The sequence below is a fragment of the Drosophila novamexicana genome, unplaced genomic scaffold (assembly GCF_003285875.2).
Source record: "Drosophila novamexicana strain 15010-1031.04,08,12 unplaced genomic scaffold, DnovRS2.1 tig00000974-arrow-arrow-pilon, whole genome shotgun sequence".
NCBI classification, from domain to species: Eukaryota; Metazoa; Arthropoda; class Insecta; order Diptera; family Drosophilidae; genus Drosophila; species Drosophila novamexicana.
The window spans coordinates 1,582,501-1,590,174 of NW_020824834.1; positions in this window are offsets into that span (position 1 = coordinate 1,582,501).

Genomic DNA, 7,674 nt, shown 5'->3' on the forward strand with positions numbered 1-7,674 from the left:
CTGAGCAATGTCAACAGCTGCTCGCCAAATGGAGCAGTCGAGTGATTAGCAATATGAAGACATCAGACGTACAACAACAACTCTCTGATTGAAATGGCCAATAGCCAGTTGTCGGCGCTTTCGTTTCACAGGCCACGATAAGGCGGTGGGCCATCAGTCGTCAGCACAGTGCTCGAAAGTGATTGCAATTAGCCGTTCGACAGTGTTTGACAATTTCCCAAAGTGAAATTACATTTGGAGCTGAAGCTTGAGCCACAGACTCGTTTGCTGTGGCAGCAGAGACTGCCATGTTTACAATTTACATTGGATATAATACATATACACGTATCGCTCTTGAACTAGTTCAGTATTATAAGTATTTCAGTTAATAGCAGTGTTGCAAAACGATGTAAGGCTAAGGTTGGTTAGGGTCTTGGATGGAACTATAAAGCTGGAGGCTGGAAACATGAGCCTGGCTTTTGTTATTTAATAAATATTTAATACATGAAACGGTTTAATTATTTATGAACATGTTAAAATGTTTCCAAATCGCTTCAAAGATGCTTTTCATATTCACGCAGAAGATAGTGTAGGTAGTTCGTGGTAAGTAAGAAACTTGACGTAGGTTGAGTTGATAAATAAGTATACACCGCTTCAATCTTTATACACTTCAATTAAATTCTTTAAAGAAATCAATTAACTTATTTGAATAATTAAGTTAATATACAGTAGATGCAAATATAATCACAAGGTATTTGCCTTCAAAAGTAGTTCACAGAGACCGCAGCTGACTTCCGATTGGGAATTTAACCCCGTGACTCATGCAACCGAATGCCGCCACGTAAAAGCCGTTCAACTGGATATCCATTAGCCGCTATTAGAGCAGCGAGTCTTATGTTACGAAAGCATTGAGAAAACGCCAAGAACTAGTGAGAATCACAGTCGGAATCAAGAGTAGAAAAATAAAGAGAAGCGAAATAAATGCAAAGCACAAACCAAATGGGAAATGGCAAATGGTCTGAGGGGCTGGACCGCAGCGAGTTCCTAAATAATTGAAGCGTAGGCACATCTCCAAGATACAAAAGCCCCAAAACGGACGCGTATACAGATACAATTGTGTGTGTGGGCAACAAGTTTGTGGGCGGGCGTCGATTGCTTTGACATTGCGACGAGTTTTCTTCGATTGAGAAAAGCGTGACAAATGGCCGGCGTATCGAATCGCAACTAGAGAGTCAAAACATTTGGCCAGGTCATAAATTCTGGTCTGGAAAAAGCGCCACGAATTTGTTCGGCTTTAGCCCAATGCCAATTGAATTAGCCGAAAGTCCCCCGATGGCCAAAACAAAAGTCAACCGTTTGGAAATTGAATTGCGAGAAAGCAAGAAGAAAATTAAAGAGAGCTTCTCGAGTTCGACTGGGAGATACCCTCGATAAAGCGACAAGCTGCAGGAAGCAAGAGTCGAGCTTCCTTCTATGCACACATAGGCAAAAATTCACGGAGACTTACACGCACGTGCTTCTTCTTCCCTTTGCCTGTCACTATTTATAGGAAATGTGTTCTCAATTAACTCGGGTATACACAAGCCGATCTTTATGAAATTTTCAGCACTTAAACATTGCACACTAACTAGTTTATATCCCAAATCCCAAGGCTTTAGCTGCATAATTTATTGACATTATGAAAATACAAGAAAATGTCACAAAAAGATTATAAATGCATTATGAATACTTCATTTCTCAGCTGTTAGCTGTCTCAGTTGCCCCGATCAACGACTTAATCGACTCAGCTCTTCGTTCTACTCAAAGTACAAAAATTATTAGCTCAGAGAACCATCTTTCTGTCTGCGACACACATTAGCACAAAAACAATGTACCCTTTTGACCCATTTTGAATGGGTTCGGGGCATAAAAAGCAGCAGAACTTACGTAAGTGCAGAGCTGTAAAAGTTTTAGGGCGCACTCAGTTGGCTCCGGCTCCGGCACCGGCTCCGGCCTTAACAAGCCAAATAAACAAACGGCCACAAAACAAACAAGTGCCAAAGATGCAGCTGCACGTGCGCGCATCATTCGAATAGAATTCGGCAGTTTAACGTGCCGCTTCCTCATTGCCGGCCACTTCATTCGGATTATTGTTGTTTGCTTTTCCAAAGGTAACTTTAAATACCTGCCTGCCAAAAATGAGGTGAGAATTTCTGTGGGGCCACATAACAGTTGCTCGAATCTGTTTTGCCTTTGCTTTGTATCTGTCAGTCGCATTTCAGAACTTGTGCGAACTGTCGCACTTCATTTTAAAAGAATGCACGAAATGAAAACGAATAAAGAGAAAGTGATCAAAGACTAAACGAACTACAAATGCTCTACAAACTAAATTAATTTGTACATGTAATCGAATGGCAGCAATAAAAGAAGCTAGCTATCGCATATGCTCTATTTGTAAAATCCACTTCCATAGGTGGAATATAGGCGGAAAGTGGATAAAGCTGGAAATAGAAGCGCATAGTAACAAATTGATTGTAGATAATGTAATCAAATAGATAGAATAAAACTCATTTTTGCATATTTGTGAAAATGGGAGTAATTGAAGTGAAAAGTGGAATCCACTTTCATGGGCGGATTATAACTAGAAAGTCTACTCAGCAACCCCAGCTAAAAATAGGAGTACATAAGACCAAATTGATTGCAAATAATTTAAACATTTATGGAGTATAAACTCATTTTTTATATTTAGCGACAAGTGAAGTGGAAACTGGAATTCACTTTCATGGGTGAGAAATAAGTGAAAGCCCGAAAAAATGGTTCTATTATAGTTTCAAGAAAATTAAATATCATTAGATATTTAATCTTAAATGTATTTATGAATATTTTTACCTTTTACCAATCACATTGAAAAGTTGTTCTATAACAATATAGATCATATTTTATGTTAATATATATATATATTTATCTATGTATATTAGAATATTTCTAGCAAACCAAATTCTAGAACATAATACAAATGTCTTGGGGTAGTCCAAGTACCTAAATCTCAATATATCAACAACTTGTTCCATGGCACATAAAAAAACAAGAAAAAAACGGCAGCTAATAAATCAAACAAATATTTGGGTCACGCTTCCGTGGCTATTGCTGTTTGGCCTGTGGCGGGGTATTTGGGTAAGCGGGGGTGCAAATGGACATCAACAATGTCTAGTAAAAAAATATTTGCTCGAAAATTGGCTGTAAATACACAAGACTCGAGGAATTCGAGTTGATTTATGCGCGCCCAGCGGTCAGCCACACTTGAACCCCATGCCCGTGGGCAAAAGCAAAACCCGAATCATGTTAGACACGATTATGTGTTAAGGCACATTTCATATCTAAACATAATTCAATGAAAGTGTCAATAAAACGGGCAACTGGCCAACTGACCCACGGACCTGGCCAGACGAACCGGCAGCTGCCGGACTAACTCAATCAATTCCAGCAGCTTGAACGAGTCCCGAGTCTGCCAACAAAACTAATAAACAATATTCATAGCAAAACAAGGCAAGCGAGACGGCTGTGCACGACTCGTCGATATCCTGTATTTTGAAATAACTTCTGTGTTTATCGATCAATCTGTTGGAAGTTTTCGGAGCTTAAGAATGATATTCTTTTGTGAGAGTATTTCAAATCCCAATCAAGAATGTAAATCTTCGTTGCTATTTTTAATAAATTATGGGTGACTAGATAGAACGTAGGTGCATTATTCGTGTTTTGCTGTTTCGATATTTATCGATTTTGAAGCAATTTGGTGATTTACAGAAATGAAAAGCTTAACTTTTGTTTATGATTTACGAGCAGCTTAGTATGCACATTCCAAACCTCTAGGTTAGATGGATAAGACATATAGATTGTCGGACTGATATACGAAGAAGGCTTAAAATCGATATTTATCGTTTTTTAAACAAATATGGCTGTCCATGGAAAATAGTGTGAACAATTTCTGCTAATGATATATGTGGAACTACAGTACATATCCCGAGATCTTATTTGCGCTGATATCGATGCCAACAGACAGACAGACAGATAGACGGACGTACAAATAGAAAGACGGACAGTTGGATAATACCTAGATTGAAATACCTAGATAGAATCGGCTCATCGAGTTTATTAAAGTATATATATATAATTGTATATCTCTCTTCTTTTGCAGCTTCTACAAACCCCAGACACATCTAGGACTTGGCGAAGATTATTACATGTATTATGCAAGATCTGAATATGCGTATCAAAGAAATCTATCTGTGATAGCTTTCTCTTGGCTGTTAAATGAACTGCTTAATATATTCCCCTTATCCACGAATTTCTAATGAATACAGGGTATTACAAGGGACGACCTGTCACATGCTCAGCCCGGCTTCCCTCATGATTACGTGACTAGAACGCGAGGCCGCCTGATAAATATGAACAACTTGGGGCTTTAAGTTTTGGCTTAAAGCCGCCGCTTTGTGTCAGCGTCATGTGGCCAAATGGCGTCACAGCTGCCGGTTGCCAGTTGCCGGTTGCCAGCTGCAAGTTGCAACTTGCACGTTGCACAAGTTGCCATTGGCAATGGAAACGTCAGCTGGAAAGTGCACTTCCTGTCGGCCATTTGTCGAAATGAGCTGCCAGGATTGCGGCAATGTCACGACGTGCACAACAACAACAACTCGACTCGCAGACAAACAACTGTAAAACGCATTTGGACATGTCCAAAACCAAAACCAAAGTCCACTTGCAAACGGAATGCAATGCCATAAAAGTAAATGGAACTGCACACGTCTCTCTCTCCCTCTCCCACTCTTTTTCACGCTGTCAGCTGCTAACTTTAAAAGCAAAATGTTTATAGAAAACTCGTTACACAAATCGAATTGAAATTTGCCAACGTTTGACAATGTCCCGCAGGGCTAAAGTTTCACTGCAGGCGTGGCACTGCCCACTGTAAGAGTTTAGCAAAAATATCGTTGACTTGGTAGCCCCAATGGCCCATTGGCCTTTGAACTTAACGACGAACGGAATACTTTTAATAAAGTCTATAAAACTAGCACGAATAAATGTAATGTCATGTTCAACTGTTTGAACTGATTGACTAATTGATTGATACAAAGATTAATAGATTTATAGATTGATTGAGTGATCAATTGATTGATTGACTGATTATTCGATCAATTGATTGATTGATCGGTTGATTGATTGATTGATTGGCCGGTTGATTTAATGCTTGATCGATTGATTGATTGATTGATCTAATGATTGATAGATTGAATAATTGAGTGATTGATCAACTGACTGAATGATTTATTGATTGAGTGATTATTAAATTGATTGATTGATTATTCAATTGGTTGATTGATCGATTAATCGAGAGAGAGAGATTGATAAATGATGATTGATTGATTGAGTGATCAATGATTGATTGATTGAGTGATCAATTATTTAATATAAATTATTAATTAATTATTAATTGATCGAATGACTGAGTGATTGATTGATTGATAGATAGTTCAACAGATTGATTAACTGATATATTGATAGATTGGGTGGTTTATTGATTGAAAGATATGTTGATCGATTGAGCAATTAATCGATTGATTGATTAACTGGTGATTAATTAATGCATTGATTGACTGATAGATTGATAGACTGATTAATTGAGTGGTTGATGGATTTATTACTTAGCTGCTTGTTTCACAGAATTATTGGTTGATTGATTGATTGGTTTGGTTGTTTGATTGACCGATACATGTATCATGCCCACGATATAAAACCTAGGAAGCTGCAATTTTAACTGTCATGTGTAATGTTAGAGTACTCTTATCATTTCAACCCGCAAAGGTGGAAAATTAGTGGAAAGGTTTTTTGTTGGATATTAATCCAATAAAATTAAATTCTATTGTAAAAACATCATCCCATTCCTTGGCATTCCATATGTTAAATGTAGAAATAATTCCAATTAAAAAAACATGTTGGAAATATTAACGCTTTGCATAGTTTTTAGCTGCGGAGCAAAAACCAAAGTGCAAAATGCAAAAAACAAACAATAAAGCTCTCGAAATTGTGTTGAAAACTCAACTTTGGTTTTTAACTACAAATGATTAGTTTTGTTGGCTGCGGAATTCGCAGCAATACGAGAAGCAGCAAAAATGCAAAAATCAACAAACTAAACCAAATGAGCATAAACTAAAAATCTATTACAACTTTTCTAAAACGTCAATGTTGCCCCTCCGCCCGCTGGCAGCTGGGCAGAAATTTGTTGCCAGCAAAGTTGAGGGCCAACGCGGCGGCGTAGGCGAAATGTGCTGCCAATTAGAAGTTTATGTAGAGCGCTACGAAATTAATTTCAACCCTCAGCACCAGCAAAAAACAAGTAAGAGGTTCTGTTCGGAAGCTCCCGACTAGGGGATACCCTGAACCCTCTTCTTCCAACATCAAATGCATATATATATTCTATTTTAGAAGCTATATGTCAAGTTTGGTGACTCTGGCTCTTATTATTTACCAAAATTGCCCAAAAAACAGGATATCGATATCGATTTTTATCGATTGCTTGGAAACGGACTTAGTTATCGATTATCGGAAACAAACTCGATCTGCGCAGGCACTAGGAGCACCTACATCTATTCAATTTCAAGTCTCTAGCTCTTATAGGTTCTGAGATCCTTGCGTTCATACATACGGACGGACGGACGGACGGCCGGACAGACAGACATGGCTAGATCGACTCGGCTATTGATGCTGATCAAGAATATATATACTTTATGGGGTCGCAGATGCTTCTTTCTGCCTGTTACATACATTTGCATTTTGCACAAATACAATATACCCTGTACACATTTTTAATGGGTTCAGGGTATAAAAAGAAGCAAAATAAGTGCTCTAGTAGGCAGTGCCCGACTAGAAGATAGCCTGTAGCCAGCAGCACCGAGTCACAAGCTACTCAGGAAATTGTGATTGTTCTCTTCTCTTCTCCCAGTCTAGAGGAAATATGTTCTTGTGTAACTTGGGCGTTTATAGTCTGATCTTTATGAAACTTTTAAGGAATAAAAATAGCACAAAAATGGATGAAAATGCGAAGGTGCAAAGCTCCACCTTTAAAAGTGATTTTTTCGTTAATCTTGAGGCGAATAGCGAAAAATATTCGAAAAATTAACTACTTTAAATCTGTGTACGCTATAAAAGAGCCTACATTTCAAATGTTGTGTCCTAACCTTTTATAATTTTCGAGTTAGGTTGAAATAACCTTGTCAAAAAATCGACGTTTGTCAAAGTCAATATTTATGGTTATTGTCAAAGTTGGAGAAGATATCGAAAAGCATTCATTTTTTCTTTTTTGGCATGATGTAGAACAACTTTCAGGCTTAGATCTTTGGCCTGATCAGTATATATCTCAATATATGTATATATACTTCATAGGCTGCTTCCCTCTGCCTTTAACACACACAACATTATACCCCACAACATTCCTTTGCAAAGGTATCAAAAGTTGAGCCAAGTTTCTGTGTGCGAATGTTAATCAAATTGACAGACAGGCAGCAGGGGTTGGTGGGTGGGAGTTGGGCGATGGGTGGTGGGAGGTTGGTTGGTTGAGGTTGGTTGCCTGTTGCTTGTTATGCAGTTTATTTCGGGCAGCTTAGGCTTGGGATTTTGGTTTGCCTTTTGGCTGGCTGGTGATAAGCGGCGCAAAGATTTGTCAGC